This window comes from Microcebus murinus, chromosome 10 (assembly GCF_040939455.1).
Source record: "Microcebus murinus isolate Inina chromosome 10, M.murinus_Inina_mat1.0, whole genome shotgun sequence".
NCBI classification, from domain to species: domain Eukaryota; kingdom Metazoa; phylum Chordata; class Mammalia; order Primates; family Cheirogaleidae; genus Microcebus; species Microcebus murinus.
In genome coordinates this window covers 54,045,438-54,062,931 of record NC_134113.1, presented here as the reverse complement: position 1 = coordinate 54,062,931, position 17,494 = coordinate 54,045,438, and the positions used below count along the sequence as shown (strand labels likewise).

General features: G+C 38.8%; 1 pseudogene; it reads right to left on the bottom strand.

Annotated features, from left to right (window-relative positions):
* Window positions 1-8,730: 8,730 nt before the first annotated feature.
* LOC105869488 (transmembrane protein 126A pseudogene) lies at window positions 8,731-11,416 on the bottom strand (annotated as a pseudogene).
* Window positions 11,417-17,494: the final 6,078 nt, after the last annotated feature.

Below are 17,494 nucleotides of genomic sequence, written 5' to 3'. Positions count from 1 at the left end.
CTGGCAGTTCAACTGACCAAAGGGTGTTTCTTCACAACGACAGCAAATTGTCTTCCCACTGTTGCATTTTTTTGTTCTGGGATAATACTGAGTGGAATGAGATGTTTCTTTGATATTAATCACCTATTTCATCTATTTTTCCCTTGACATTGGTAACTATGGGGTATAATAGTCTTGTAGTTACTGGAATCTGTGTTTAATGGAAATAATGTAATATAATAAATCAGTCAAGATCAACTAACTTCAAAGCCAATCCAATGCTGCTCAGCAGTTTTAACTAGAAGCCAACACAAAAAGTAAAGATCAGGGCTGGATATGGTGGTTCACACCTGTAATCCCAGCACTTTGGGAGGTTGAAGTGGGAGGATTGCTTGAGGCCAGGAATTGTAGACCAGTCTGGGCAACATAGAGATTCCTACAAACTAAATAAATAAATAAATAAGCTGGGTGTGGTGGCACACGCTGATTGTCCCAGCTACTCAGGAGGCTGAGGCAGGAGGATGGCTTGAATCCAGGAGTTTGAGGCTATAGTGAGCTATGATGACACCACTGCACTCTAGCCTGGGCAACAGAGCAAGACCCTTTTTAAAAAAAAAAAAAGAAAGAAAAGAAAAACAGTGTGGCAGTTCCTCAAAGAATGAAACACAGAATTACCATATGATCCAGCAATTCCACTTGCAGGTATGTACCCAAAAGAATTGAAAACAGACTCATATAGATATTTGTATATCCATGTTCATAGCAACATTATTCACAACAGTCAAAACGTAGAAGCTGGCAGGGCGCGCTGGCTCATGCCTATAATCCTAGCACTCTGGGAGGCCGAGGCGGGTGGATTGCTTGACGTCAGGAGTTTGAAACCAGCCTGAGCAGGAACGAGACCCCGTCTCTACTATAAATAGAAACAAATTAATTGGCCAACTAATATATATAGAAAAAATTAGCTGGGCATGGTGGCGCATGCCTGTAGTCCCAGCCACTCAGGAGGCTGAGGCAGGAGGATTGCTTGAGCCCAGGAGTTTGAGGTTGCTGTGATCTAGGCTGACGCCAAGGCACTCACTCTAACCTGGGGAAAAAAGCAAGACTCTGACTCAAAAAAAATAAAAAAGTAGAAGCCTACCCTACTAATGGATGAATGGATAAACAAAATGTGGTGTATGTGTACAACAGAATATTATTCAGCCTTAAAAAAGAATTAAATTCTGACAAATGCTACAGCACAGATGAACCAGGAAAACATTATACTAAGTGAAATAAGCCAGACACAAAAGGATAAATATTGTATTAGTCCACTTATAGGAGGTACATGGACTAAAATTAATAGAGAAAAAAAATAGTGATTACCAGGGCCTAGGGGGAAGGAGATAATGGGGAGTTATTGTCTAATGGTTACAAAGTTTCAGTTTGGGATGATGAAAACATTCTGCAGATAGATAATAGTGATGGTTGTTCAACAGTGCAAATGTACTTAATGCTACCGAATTGTACACTTAAAAATTATTAAGTGGTGCCAGGCATGATGGTGTACACCTTTAATCCCAGCTACTCAAGAGGCTGAGGCAGAAAGGTCAGCCTGCCTCCAGCAGGCAGAAAGGAGGCCTGCTTAAGGCCAGGAATTTGAGGCTGTAGTGTGCTATGATCACACCTGTGAATAGCCACTCCATTACAGCCTGGGTAACATAGTGAGACCCTGTCTATTAAAAAAATTTGTTAGAAAGCAATATGGAGATACCTTAAAGCGATACAAGTGAATCTACCATTTGATCCAGCAATCCCATTGCTGGGCATCTACCCAAATGATCCAATGACACTCTACAAAAAAGACACCTGCACTCGAATGTTTATAGCAGCACAATTCATAATTGCAAGGCTGTGGAAACAGCCCAAGTGCCCATCAATCCAAGAATGGATTAATAAAATGTGGTATATGTATACCATGGAGTACTATTCAGCTCTAAGAAATAATGGTGATATAGCACATCTTATATTTTCCTGGTTAGAGCTGGAACCCGTACTATTAAGTGAAGTTTCCCAAGAATGGAAAAACAAGCACCACATATACTCACCAGCAAATTGGTATTAACTGAACAGCACCTAAGTGGTCACATAAGTACTGCAGTAATAGGGTATTGGGCAGGGGGGAGGGGGGCGGGTATATACATATATAATGAGTGAGATGTGCACCATCTGGGGGATGGTCATGCTGGAGACTCAGACTTGTGGGGGGAGGGGGGGAAATGGGCATTTATTGAAACCTTAAAAGCTGTACCCCCATAATATGCTGAAATAAAAAAAAATTTGTTAAAATGGTAAATTTTATGTTATATATATTTTACCACAATTTTAGGGGGAAAAACAAACAATGAAAGAATAAATCAACAATTTAAAAATTGGTTGCCTATAGGAAGAGAAAACATGGTCTAACTAGACTTCTTTGGATATATGTGTTGTATCATTTGACTACAGAAACATGTAATCATATTACATAATTATAACAAAGAATTAAATTAAGACAGAAAAAAAATCCCTAAAAATCAAAACTAAAATGAAGCAAATGAATCTAACCATGTTTCAGGTTGGTTCTTAACTATAGAGAGGGGAATTATTTCAAATGAAAAATTACTTGAAACTTAACATAGCTTGATTATACATCCATAGTGAGATATTTTAAAGATAAAAGAAGCTCCCTTAAAATGTACACTGTTTTCAGTATAATCATATTGCTAATAATAGTGATATTGTTATTTTGAAACTATTATGTATTAGAATGATTTATTCTATATAAATAATTAACTAGTGTTACTAATATATAAGAACTTTAAAAGTGATTATTAATACAACTATATTACAGATGTTCAACAAGGTAGATGAATTTTAAGTAGCAATGAGGGAGGAAAGATCCAAATCAGAATTCTAGAGATGAAAAACATGCCTGAGATAAAAAAATACACTGGATGGGACTAATAGTAGATTAGATATATAAGAAAAAAAGATTAATAAATTGAAGACCTAACATTAGAAATTATCCAAAATGAAACATAAATCAAAAAATGGACATCATATGGACACTATGTATATGAGATATATATATATATCAATACTAAATAGAACATAAACAGAAGCAGTTTGAAGATGATGCAGCGTTTTTATGTTTTATTTTTTTGAGACAGAGTCTCCCTCTATTGCCTGAGCTAGAGTGCTGTGGTGTCAGTCTAGCTCACAGCAAGCTTAAACTCCTGACCTCAAGTGATCCTCCTGCCTTGGCCTCCAAGAGTGCTAGGATTACAGGTGTGAGGATTACACTGCACCCAGCCAAGAGGCATTTTTATGATTAGAATTTACATAATGTTAAAACACTTAGTTTTGTTTATTTTTATTTATATATTTATTTTGTTTTATTTCTTTTTATTTTTTTTGAGACAGAGTCTCGCTTTATTGCCCAGGCTAGAGTGAGTGCCGTGGCGTCAGCCTAGCTCACAGCAACCTCAAACTCCTGGGCTCAAGCGATCCTACTGCCTCAGCCTCCCGAGTAGCTGGGACTACAGGCATGCGCCACCACGCCCGGCTAATTTTTTCTATATATATATATTAGTTGGCCAATTAATTTCTTTCTATTTATAGTAGAGACGGGGTCTCACTTTTGCTCAGGCTGGTTTTGAACTCCTGACCTCGAGCAATCCGCCCGCCTCGGCCTCCCAGAGTGCTAGGATTACAGGCGTGAGCCACCATGCCCGGCCAACCGGCCTTATTTTGTTTTATTTCTAATTGTGGTAAAATATATATCAAAATTTACCATCTTAATTACTTTATAAGTGGACGGTTCAGTAGTGTTAAGTATGTTCACATCGTTTTGCAACCAATCTCCAGAACTCTTTTCATCTTGCAAAACTAAAACTCTACACCCAGTAAACAATTCCCATTCCTCCCTCATAACCGCAGGCAACTAACATTCTACTTTCTGATTCTATGAATTTGACTATTCAGACCTCATGTAAGTAGAATCATATAATATTTATCTTTTTTGTGATTGGCTTATTTCACTTAACATAATGTCCTCGAAGTTCATCCATGTTGTAGCATGTCAGAATTTACTGCCTTTTTAAGGTTGCATAATATTCCACTATATGTTTTATACCACATTTTATTTACCCATTTACCCATGGACATATGAGTTGCTTCCACCTTTTGGCTATTGTAAATAATGCTGCTATGAACATGGATGTACAAATGTCTCTTCCAGACTCTGCTTTCAATTCTTTTGTGTATATACACAGAAGTGGAATTGCTGGATCATATGGTAGTTCTATTTTTAATTTTTTGAGTAATGACAATACTGTTTTCCATAAAGGCTGTGTCATTTTGTATCAATAGTTTATAAAACTTTCCAATTTCACCACATACTTGCCAACACTTGTTATTTTCTGTTCTTTTGATAGAAGACATTCTAATGGGTATGAGGTGATAGCTCATTGTAGTTTTTGATTTGTATTTCCCTAATGATTAATGATTAATGAAGTTGAGCAGCTTTTTTTTTTTTTTTTTTTTTTTGAGACAGAGTCTCACTTTGTTGTCCAGGCTAGAGTGAGTGCCGTGGCGTCAGCCTAGCTCACAGCAACCTCAAACTCCTGGGCTCAAGCGATCCTCCTGCCTCAGCCTCCCGAGTAGCTGGGACTACAGGCATGCGCCACCATGCCCGGCTAATTTTTTATATATATATCAGTTGGCCAATTAATTTCTTTCTATTTATAGTAGAGACGGGGTCTCGCTCTTGCTCAGGCTGGTTTTGAACTCCTGACCTTGAGCAATCCGCCCGCCTCGGCCTCCCAAGAGCTAGGATTACAGGTGTGAGCCACAGCGCCCGGCCAAAGTTGAGCAGCTTTTCATGTGCTTATTGCCCATTTGTATAGCTTCTTTGGAGAAAAGTCTATTCAAGTTCTTTATTTTTTAATTGGATTGTTAATGTTAAAACACACTTATCCCATTATTTAATTTATAAGATTATAAGAATCTTGGGAACATTAAAATGTAGAAAAAGGCAGCAAAAAAATTTTATGCTGAGACCACAAGTTTTATAATTGTCCTATATGTATTATTTCCTTTATATCAAAAAACAATATAATAATAATAGTAGCTTTGTGTTTATCTTAACCTTTTTCCTATTTTTAATTGGAATGTGGCTTTTGGCCTTGAGATATATGTTTTTGTTTTTTTTTTGAGACAGAGTCTCGCTTTGTTGCCCAGGCTAGAGGGAGTGCCGTGGCGTCAGCCTGGCTCACAGCAACCTCAATCTCCGGGGCTCAGCAATCCTACTGCCTCAGCCTCCCGAAGTAGCTGGGACTACAGGCATGCGCCACCATGCCGGCTAATTTTTTGTATATATATTTTTAGTTGGTCAATTAATTTATTTCTATTTTTGGTAGAGACGGGGTCTCGCTCAGGCTGGTTTCGAACTCCTGACCTTGAGCAATCCGCCCATCTGGGCTTCCCAAAGTGCTAGGATTACAGGCGTGAGCCACCACACCCGGCCGAGATATATGTTTTATAAACATTTTCTCAATATATGGAAAGTATATTTTTCAGTATAAGAATATCTATATTATTCTATATATTTTCATATTTATATTTTAATATAAATATTAAAATAAAATATAAAATATAAAAATAAATATATTTTATATACAATATGATATAAATATATTTTATATAAATGTAATATATATTTATATTTTTATTTTTAATTTATAAAGAAAAGATTTATTTCTCACAGTTTTGGAGTCTGGGAAGTCAAGATCAAGACACCAGTAGATTCAGTGTCTGGTGAGGTTCTTCTTGCTTTGTCCTCACATGAAGAAGGTGAAGGGCTGAATCTGGTATGAAACTTCTTCATAAGGGCCTTAATCCCATTCGTGAGGGAGGAGTCCTCCATGCCTCATCACCTCCAAAAGGCCACCCCTCTCAATACAATTGCATTGGACATTAAGTTTCCACATGAATTTGAGGGGACAATTCAGACCATAGTACTCTGCATTCCCAGTGGGGGCAAGATTGCCCCAAGGGAGCAAAAATTGATCCTTGAGGGGTGAGTAAATCTTAGATATTATTACAATAGTTTGTGGCCATCAAAAGTTCACACCTACCTAACACAATCTTCTTTTCTTTGTATTTAATTTCACCTGTTAAGGATACATTAACTTTACATTTTTTTTATTTCAGCATATTATATGCTGAATTTTTATGTACAAAATACAAAATTTTTATCAGAATGTATGTTGAATTCTATTAAATGTCTTTTCAGCAATATTTGCAGATTAACATATGATCTTCCCCTTTGATGTATTATGATGAATTATTTTAAAAGATTTCCAGCCGGGCGCGGTGGCTCACGCCTGTAATCCTAGCACTTTGGGAGGCTGAGGCGGGCGGATCGCTCAAGGTCAGGAGTTCGAAACCAGCCTGAGCGAGACCCCGTCTCTACCAAAAATAGAAAGAAATTAATTGACCAACTAAAATATATATATATATACAAAACATTAGCCGGGCATGGTGGCGCATGCCTGTAGTCCCAGCTACTCGGGAGGCTGAGGCAGTAGGATCGCTGAGCCCAGGAGATTGAGGTTGCTGTGAGCCAGGCTGATGCCACGGCACTCACTCTAGCCTGGGCAACAAAGTGAGACTCTGTCTCAAAAAAAAAAAAAAAAAAAAAAAAAAAAAGATTTCCTAATGTTGAATCATCATTGCATGTCTAGTATAAAAAACTTGGTCATGGTGGTTATTCTTCTAATATGCTGCCATATTCTATTTGATGATGTGAAGTTTCAACTCCCACCAACAGTGCATAGGTCTGAGTTGTATATTATTCTTCAGTATAGGCTGTGGCTTCACATTGTGGCATCTTATATTACTCTTCAATATAGACTGGAATATACTAGAATACATTCCAAGGGGAAAAACATGATTCATGATATAGAAGCCTATATAGTACAGTCCAGGAAAGTAGGTCTTTGATTATCTGATTTAATTCAGAGATAGAATTTAGAGTATCCAAAGCAGAGGTTTATTCTTGATGACTAGAGGTGGTGAGAGCAGATATCCTTTACCATTAAGTATATCATGTTAGCTGTTGGTTTTTCATAGACATTCTATTAGATTGAGGAAGTTCCCTCGTTTCCTGGTTTGATGACAGCTTTGTTGGTTTTTGGCAAATGGATGTTGAATTTTGTCATTCTTTTTCTGTATGCATCTATTAAGATGATCATATGGGTTTTCTCCTATATTCTATTAATATGGTGAATTGGATTCATTGTCTTTTAAATACGAAACAAACCTTGCATTCTTGACATAAACCACACTTGGTTTATATTTTAAAGCAGGCGTTCTTAACCCAGGGCTCAGGAAAGCATAGAATACTTCATTGACAATTCTCATAGGTCAGTGAACTCCCTAAAGTGGTATGCAAAATTCTGTATAAATAGACTCATGATGTATTTTCTCCAAAGACAGCCGCTAACCATTTCTCCCATTCCTGTAGGGATGCTACTTCTCTGAAAGAAAGATGGAGTACTGGTTGGCCTTTGAGAAATAGAATGTGTAGAAGTAAAGCTATGCCAGATCCAGGCCAAGGACTTAAGAAGCCTGACAGCTTTGTTTTTATTCTTTTTTTCTAGAGACAGGGTCTTACTCTGTCACCCAGGCTAGAGTGCAGTGGCAGGATTCATAGCAGCCTCAAACTCCTGGGCTCAAATCATCCTCCTGCCTCAGCCTCCAGAGTACCTGCGATTACAGGCATGTGCTACCACACCCAGCTAAGTTTTGTATTTTTTGTGGTGACAGGGTCTTGCCATATTGCTCAGGCTGGTCTTAAACTCCTGGGCTCAAACAAACCTCTAGCCTTGGCCTCTCAAAGTGCTGGGATTACAGGCATGAGCCACTGAACCTGGACTGTTTTCATTCTTCTTACTTCATATATATATATATATATATATATATATATATATATATATATATATTATTAAAAATATTTTTGGGCCAGGCACGGTGGCTCACACCTATAATCCTAGCACCCTGGGAGGCCGAGGCAGGAGGATTGCTCCAGGTCAGGAGTTCGAAACCAGCCTGAGCAAGAGCAAGACTCTGTCTCTACTATAAATAGAAAGAAATTAATTTTCCAATTAAAAATATATAGAAAAACTTAGCTGGGCATGGTGGCACATGCCTGTAATCCCAATTACTCAGGAGGCTGAGGCAATAGAATTGCTTGAGCCCAGGAGTTTGAGGTTGCTGTGAGCTAGGCTCATGTCACAACACTCTAGCCCAGGCAACAGAGTGAGAGTCTGTCTCAAAAATATATATATTTTTTTTCTTTTTTAAAATTTTTTTTTCTTTTTTCCTACCTATTGGGTACAATGTTTTCATTCTTTTAAAAGTAAGTCACCGGCCAGACGCAGTGGCTCACGCCTGTAATCCCAGCACTCTGGGAGACCGAGGCGGGTGGATTGCTCGAGGTCAGGAGTTCAAAACCAGCCTGAGCAAGATGAGACCCCCATCTCTACTATAAATAGAAAGAAATTAATTGGTCAACTAATATATATAGAAAAAATTAGCCGGGCATGGTGGCGCATGCCTGTAGTCCCAGCTACTCGGGAGGCTGAGGCAGCAGGATTGCTTGAGCCCAGAAGATTGAGGTTGCTGTGAGCTAGGTTGATGTCACGGCACTCACTCTAGCCTGGGCAACAAAGCGAGACTCTGTCTCAAAAAAAAAAGTAAGTCACTATGTAAAAATAGCTTGAGTTATATTAATGATGGATAAGAGATCATGTGGTAAAAGAGATCATATGGGAAAGAACCAAAGCAACCTACCCAACAGCCAGCGCAAAGGCCCCAGACATGTGAGTGAGAGCATCCGAGACATTCCAGCTCCAGATGAGCTTCAAGCTGATTGCAGCTGCATGAGTGAAGCTGGATGATACCACATGGAATCCCAAAAAATAATAAATTGTTGTTTTAAGTCAATAAGTTTTGGGATGGTTGGTTACACAGCAACAGATAACTGAAACATACATACTCATCTGGAGAGAATACTGTATACTGTTTTCACCACATTCTCCAAGACAATTATAACCACTAATCTAGAGAAATGAAATACTGAAAATTCTTTAAGAAATCCTTCATAAATTTTATTTTTCAGTGTGTTTTTGATAGATACTATCAGCAGTATATTTTAAGATTATATTCTTTTGCCCTTTGTAAGCAGAGTGTAGCTATTGAGCTATTGAATTTGTCAATTAAATGCAAGATCATATACTTTAGCAATCTAATGGGAATAAGAATGAGATAATTTATTGGACCATCTCTCCTCTGCTCTGAAGCAAGTTTAGGTAGTATTTGAGGACTAGACCAAAACTCTTCACAAAAAAATATACACATGAACATGTGAAAATATACACACAAAAATTACTATATATACAGAGACTGCATTATAATGGTACATGGTGTTGTCTATGTATGCTAATTCCACCACTCTTTCCAGCTCACTACCAAAAACCAACTATTTAAGGGGGAGAAAAATTATATACAGAGAAGCTAACAAAAGCAGATCCAAAGTTCTACACCAAAAAATGTGGTCAAGCTGTATGGATTAAATTATCATCATAAACAGTGCAGCCATGGTGGGAAGTTAGTATGATTTGAGAATGAGTTAGAACCTAACTGGTAGAGTCTAGATTTAAAAATGACTGAGATATAGGGCAGGTTTCCATCTGGTGAATGGAGTGAGGTAGGGAATACAGGTGGAAAAAGAATGACAGTACTGTGGACCACCAGTTCCAAGCCAGTATCAGGAGTAATGAATAAGAAGGGCCCAGATAATATGGCAAAGAAGAGCTAACCCTGGAGAAAGAAGCTTGACAAGATCAGGCCAAGTATCCAAGGAAAAGTTCAAAGGGAATACATCAGGGACCTAGGCAGAGACCTGTTAGGCAGACTGATTGACTCCCATTAGGGATTATTTAGGGAAGCGATAGCTCAGTGCTCCTTTAGGTGTCCAGGATATTGAAAGCCAAGATACTCAAGATCTTATTGCCTATTGGCTGAAAACCTCCCACAGTTCCCTGCCACACAGCCCTCTCCAAAGGGCAGCACACAACATGGCAACTGGTTTCCCTCAGGGCAGACAAGCAAGAGAGCAAGACAGAGCCCCTAAGATGGAAGTCACAGTCTTTTGTAACCAAATCTCAGAAGTAACATCTCATCACTCTTGCTGTAGTTTTATTTAATATTTAATATTTAATTTTTATTTTTACCATTTTACTTTTGTGTACATATTTACTTAAAATCAGGGAATTTCTAGGCCAGGTTCAAGTAACTGAAGGGCCTTTATAAGTAGTTTATATTGTCTAGATCCAAGGTATGCTGCAAACAGTTTGGAGCAAAATGGGAAATGATATCTTTCTAAAGACAGGCTTAGAAATTCTAATCCAGTAAATTGGTTCCTTTCTCTGGTAGCAGAGTTGATTCATACCTGGCTGTTAGGCCACCATTCACAGGTATAGCCAAGAAGACAGGGTACAGACCACCAAAAACAAGACCAACCAGTACCTCATGTTATGGTACAGGTTTCACAATTCAAATCACTTGTATTCAAAGGTAAACTTACAAAACTTTTGTAAGCTACATGTGCTGTCAAAATGGGATCATTGCCATTGGTAAGCCCGCAGCAATAGGAGCCTATGTCACATTGAAGACACATTGAAAAAACTGTTTTGCTATTAGGCCACAGAGAGTAGCATTAAGTCCAATATATGTTGATACATGTTCAAGTAAATTCCTTTCTGATTCTGGAAGCTGGTTAATTTTAGTGTTATAATATTGAAAAATGTTGAGTTTTCTTTGATAGTATCCTCTGGTTTAGGATTTTCCATCTTGAGCTTTATGCTTTCCTTCTGCCAGCAGCTGCTACCTCCCCCTGTCTTCCTCAGCCACACAGGGGCTCACCTGCAACCTACGTTCAATTCACCTGTGCACAGCCAACTTTGGCTGACATGTGACTCCGCCTGGGTGGGTGCGGGGTTGAGGCCCACTTTAGCTGTAGGTAATTAGAAGTGAAGGTCCAGCCTACAGTTAGGGGAGAGGATTACATAAGGACATGAATACTAGAAGGCAAGGGTCAATGGGGATCATTTTAGAAGCTATGTACCCAGCTCTCAAAACTCTAACCCTGTATTTAATTGTACAAATGTCATATTCTTGGGAGTGAGGATCTGATTGGTCAAGTTTGTGTTAGGGCTCTGCCTGTGGGTCAGTAAGGCTTAGCTAGAAGGAACAAGATCATGTAATACATTATATTATTAATGCACACGGGCATTTCTAGGGAATAGGAAAATGTTGTAGGCTTAGCAGTCACATGAAAATGTATCTATTACAAAGATATATTATAAAGCTATTAAAACTATAAAAAATAAAAAGATTAACCTGAGGCCGGGCGCGGTGGCTCACGCCTGTAATCCTAGCTCTCTGGGAGGCCGAGGCGGGCGGATTGCTCAAGGTCAGGAGTTCAAAACCAGCCTGAGCAAGAGCGAGACCCCGTCTCTACTATAAAAATAGAAAGAAATTAATTGGCCAACTAATATATATAGAAAAAATTAGCCGGGCAAGGTGGCACATGCCTGTAGTCCCAGCTACTTGGGAGGCTGAGGCAGAAGGATTGTTTGAGCCCAGGAGTTTGAGGTTGCTGTGAGCTAGGCTGACGCCACGGCACTCAGTCTAGCCTGGGCAACAAAGCGAGACACTGTCTAAAAAAAAAAAAAAAAAAAAAAGATTAACCTGAGATTTAGTATTGTGAAATCAATCTAAAGTACGTTTTCCCTTGGTCCTATTGATGACTGCCTTAGCCTCTAGAGCTAAAGAGAGGGAATAAGCCATCATTTTATCACATGCAGATACAACTTAATGGGATAATTCACATGCATCTTGCCTGGATTTACTAAAACAAATTAGAAGACTCTCAGAATTATGAAGGGGTGGTGGAGAAGAGGATAAAGAATATGGTGGATGTAGTAGAAATAAGACCACCTAAAGAATAAATTATTATTATTATTATTTATTTTTAAAGAGAGTGTCTTGTTCTGTTGTCCAGGCTAAAGTGCAGTAACATCATCATAGCTCACTGCACCCTCAAACTCCTGGGCTCAAGTGATTCTTCTGACTCAGCCTCCCAAGTAGCTAGACCACAGGTGTGCACCACCATGCCCAGTTAATTTTTCTTTCTTTTTTTGTAGACACAGGGTCTGGCTATGTTGTTCAGGCTACTCTCAAACTCCTGGCATCAAGGGATCCTCCATCCTCGGCCTCCCAAAGTTCTAGGATTATAGGCATGAGCCACCGTGCCTAGCCAAGAGAAGAAATTTTAAATAAAAAAGTTACTTGATGGCTCTGAAACTCAAGGCATCTCAAAGGTAGATAGAAAATTGCCTTGGCTGACATTGACACAATATTTACACAAATCACCTAAGGCTGGCTCTAATTACCTCTGCTTTTTCAAATTGTTGTCTTTTTTTTTTTTTTTTTTTTGAGACAGAGTCTCACTTTGTTGCCCAGGCTAGAGTGAGTGCCGTGGCATCAGCCTAGCTCACAGCAACCTCAGACTCCTGGGCTCGAGTGATCCTTCTGCCTCAGCCTCCCGGGTAGCTGGGACTACAGGCATGCGCCACCATGCCCGGCTAATTTTTTATATATATATCAGTTGGCCAATTAATTTATTTCTATTTATAGTAGAGACGGGGTCTCGCTCTTGCTCAGGCTGGTTTTGAACTCCTGGCCTTGAGCAATCCGCCCGCCTCGGCCTCCCAAGAGCTAGGATTACAGGCTCAAATTGTTGTCTTATTTTAGAGTTATTCTGTAGAGAGTTCTGCTCTCAGTAATTATGGAGTATCATGTTGCAGATCAACTCTGAAGCAAATAGCAACTAGAAAATATGAACAAGATTTAAAAGAAAAAATCTGAAAAAAAAAAAAACGAAAAAAATCATTTTGATTAATGGTATCAGAGAGCTACCAAGGCAGCAAGAGCCTGAGGAGCTAAAAATCAGACAAAAAAGAAGTGTAAAGAGGTAAACCTGACATTCGCTTCTCTTTTCCCCTCAAGAAATAGGTCTCGCTATGTTGTGTAGACTCATCTTGAACTCCTGGCCTCAAATAATTCTTGTGCCTCATCCTTAAGCAATCCTCCTACCCCGGCTTCCCAAAGTGGTGGGATTAGGGGAGTAAGCCACCACGCCCAGCTGAAGCACAGAAGTTTTAAATTTTGATGAAGTCGAATGGTTTTTTGTTTCTCATTAAACTTTGTTTTAATGGGTCTCAAAATTCTGTGACAGATTTTTGGTCAAGTTGTTTCCATTAAAAAGTACTGATTTTAAAAACTAATAACTTAAAACTGCCACACAAAAATCTGTTTTTTCTTCTGTTGCTTATGCTTTTTGTGTCATATCTAAAGCAGCTTTGCCTAACTCAAGCTCATTAAGATTTTAATTTAATATCTTCTAAAAGTTTATAGTTTTAGGTATTACATTAGGTCTATGATCCATTTTGAGTTAATTTTTGTGTATGTGTGAAGAAAAGATCCATATTAGGATTCTCCAGCGAGAGAGAATCAATATGCTTGATTGATAGAAAGGAAGGCAGGAAGGAAGAAAAAGGAAAAGAACCAGAGAAAGAAAGAAATATGCAAGGGCATTTATTAGGGGAATAGGTTTACACAATTATGGAGGCTGACCAGTCCCTTCATAGGCTATCTGCAACTGGAAAAAGAGAGAAAGCACAGTCCACTGTGTCATAGTGTGGCACAGTCCAAGTCTGAAGGCCTGAAAACCAGGGATGCTGATGGTGTAATTCTCAGTCCAAGGCCAAATGCCTGAGAACCTGCTGGTGCAAATCCTAGAGTCCAAAGGCTAGAGAACTTGAAATTCTAATGTCCAAGGGCAGGAGAAGAAGGCCATCTCAGCTTCAGGAAAGACAGAGTTCACCATTTTTCTGTGTTTTTGTTCAATCTGGGCACTCAGGTGATTAGATGGTGCCCACCCACACTGAGTGAGGTCTTCCTTACTGAGTCCACTAATTCAAATGCCAGTCTCTTCTGGAAATGCCCTCACAGACATACCCAGAAATCATGCTTTACTAGCTATCTGGGTATCCCTTATCCCAGTCAAGTTGACACCTAAAATTTACCATCACAGAATCCAACTTCATTCTTTTATCATGGATATCCAGTTGTCCCAACACTATTTATTGAAAAGACTATTCTTTTATCATTGTTTTGTCTTGGCACTTTGTAAAAAATTAATTGACGGTAAATGTGAAAGTTTACTTCCGGACTCCCAATTCTATTCCATTGATCTATTATATCTATTCTTATGCCAATACCACACAGTCTTGATTACTGCAGCTTTGTATAACAGAAAGTTTTGAAATCAGGAAGCATGGTGAATCCTCTTTCTTTTTTAAGATTGTTTTAGCCATTCTAGGTTCCTTGAATTTTCATATGAATTTTAGGATCAGCTTGTTAATTTTAGCAATGAAGCCAGCTTAGAATTTTGATAGGAATTACATTGCATCTATATATCAATTTGGGAAGTATTGCCATCTTAGCAATATTAAGTCTTCCAATCCTTAAACGTGAAATGTCTTTCCATTATTTAGGTTGTTTAAAATTTCTTTCAACAGTGTTTTGTAGTTATTCCATTACTTTAACTGAAATATTATCTAATGTTTGAGAAAATGTAGTAATTACAAATCAAGACTCTCCATTCTTTCTCAAGATTTTGAAGAGATATTTATTTGTCATAATAGAACTAGAAGACTTTTTAATTTTTTTTTTTTTTTTTTTTTTGAGACAGAGTCTCACTCTGTTGCCCGGGCAAGTATGCCATGGCGTCAGCCTAGCCCACAGCAACCTCAAACTCCTGGGCTAAAGCAATCCTCCTGCCTCAGCCTCGCGAGTAGCTGGGACTATAGGCATGTGCCACTATGCCTGGCTCTCCAGCTAATCTCTTTCTATTTTTTTTAGTAGAGACAGGGTCTCATTCTTGCTCAGGCTGGTCTCGAACTCCTGAGCTCAATCCATCCACCCACCTCAGCCTCCCAGAGTGCTAGGATTACAGGCGTGAGCCACCAGGCCCAGCCAAAGACTTTTTAATTCTCAAAGGGTCCTTAACTTAAATTCTCTTCCCTATTCCCATATTTTGTCTTTTCAGGACTATCGAATCTCTATTTCATCATGGTAGACTAGGTTTCTTATTTATGCTTGATCTTAATTTCCCTAAAGAAACACTATTTCACTGCACAACATATTCTCTATATTCATCAGGGATCCAGTATGCTTGTTCCACTGGAATTACTTTTTACATCTGTGATGGGATGCAAGGATTTTTTCCCCTGGGGCTTATTAGTAACTAGAACATCTTATTTTACAGCTGCAATAGAAGATAGCATTAAGATATCTTCTGTAGAATATGTTAAATGGATAAGGTATGTTTATAATTTATTTACAACGGAGAGAGTTAAGTTTTAAAATATCTTTATTCAATGTTCTAAATCTGAACTTCTGCCAGATGGGAAATTTAAATGCAGGATAATTTTCTTCCTATTGTTGGATGTATGTACAAGCAGAATATCTGCTTGCTTCCCTACAGAATCATATGTTGATTGGTTGAAATTATGTCAACTTTTTAATAACACAGCCATATAGTTTCAGCTGTACATATTTTTACATCTCCTAATTTATACTGCTTAGGAGTACTGAATATAGTACAGTCAAGGAGGTTTAGATTTGATTAATTTTAAAGAAAGACCTTTCTTAGATAATTTCCCCCCCCAAAAAACTACACAGAGGTAAACATTGATTCTCTTCCTTCATCTATAAAATTGTTTAAAGTATTTTATTAATGGCAATTTAACTTGAATAAGTACTTCAAAATATGAGCTTCTCAACCATTTTTAACAGTTCGTCCTCCCTTCAAAAACAGGAGAGGGGCTTGGCGCAGTGGCTCATGCCTGTAATCCTAGCACTCTGGGAGGCCGAGGCGGGGAGATTGCTTGAGGTCAGGAGTTCGAAACCAGCCTGAGCAAGAACGAGACCCGGTCTCTACTATAAATAGAAAGAAATTAATTGGCCAACTAATAGATATAGAAAAAATTAGCCGGGCATGTTGGCGCATGCCTGTAGTCCCAGCTACTTGGGAGGCTGAGACAGGAGGATTGCTTGAGCCCAGGAGTTTGAGGTTGCTGTGAGCTAGGCTGATGCCACGGCACTCACTCTAGCTTGGGCAACAAAGTGAGACTCTGTCTCAAAAAAACAAAACAAAAAACAAAAACAAGAGAGGTAGTTGGGTGCAGTGGCTCATACCTACAATCCTAGCACTTTGGGAGGCTGAGGTAGGAGAATCACTTGAGGCCAGGAGTTTGAGACCAACATGAGTAACATAGCAAGACCCTGTCTCTACAAAAAATAAAAAAACTTAGCCACGCTGGGTGGCATGTGCCTTTAGTACCTACTCAGGAGGCTGAGGCAGCTGAGCGCTGGAGCCTAGTAGTTTGAGGTTGCAGTGAGCTATGGCGATGCCACTGCACTCTAGCCTGGCAACAGAGTAAGACCCTGTCTCAAAAGCTAATAAAATAAAATAAAAACAGCAGAGGTAAAATCAGCATTTTTTTTTTTTTTTTGAGACAGAGTCTCACTTTGTTGCCCAGGCTAGAGTGAGTGCCGTGGCATCAGCCTAGCTCACAGCAACCTCAAACTCCTGGGTTCAAGCAATCCTACTGCCTCAGCCTCCCGAGTAGCTGGGACTACAGGCATGCGCCACCATGCCCGGCTAATTTTCTGTATATATATTTTTAGTTGGTCAATTAATTTCTTTCTATTTTTAGTAGAGATGGGGTCTCGCTCTTACTCAGGCTGGTTTTGAACTCCTGACCTCGAGCAATCCACCCGCCTCTGCCTCCCAGAGTGCTAGGATTACAGGCGTGAGCCACCACACCTGGCCATAATCAGCATTTTTTATACTGATTCAACATAACTGCTATTCTTTCTAAGTTACTATGGTTAGTATATATGTACAACTATGTTAGATAATTTGATTGATATTTTTACTGGTTGTTTTAAAATAATTCCTTATTTGTTTTCTCTATCATGTAGAGATGAGTGTTTTTTGACAGTATATGAGAATTAGTTCTTGAAACTGGACTGTGTTAAAATGACAAGCAATTCCCTTTCACAAGATGAAATCACTTTATAATATTTTCTGTGGGACTAAAATGCTTATTATTATAGCCAGGCAGTAAAAGTGGCCCAAGGACATTTGGAAAGAAAAATCTGAAAAGTAAATCTAAACTCTAAAAATCTAAAAAGTAATTTGTTATCCATCCTTTAAAATTGGGGGAGGCTTCTGTAAAGCAATTCCCCTTATTGTTAGAAGTTGTGGCTAGGCTCAGTGGCTCACACCTATAAT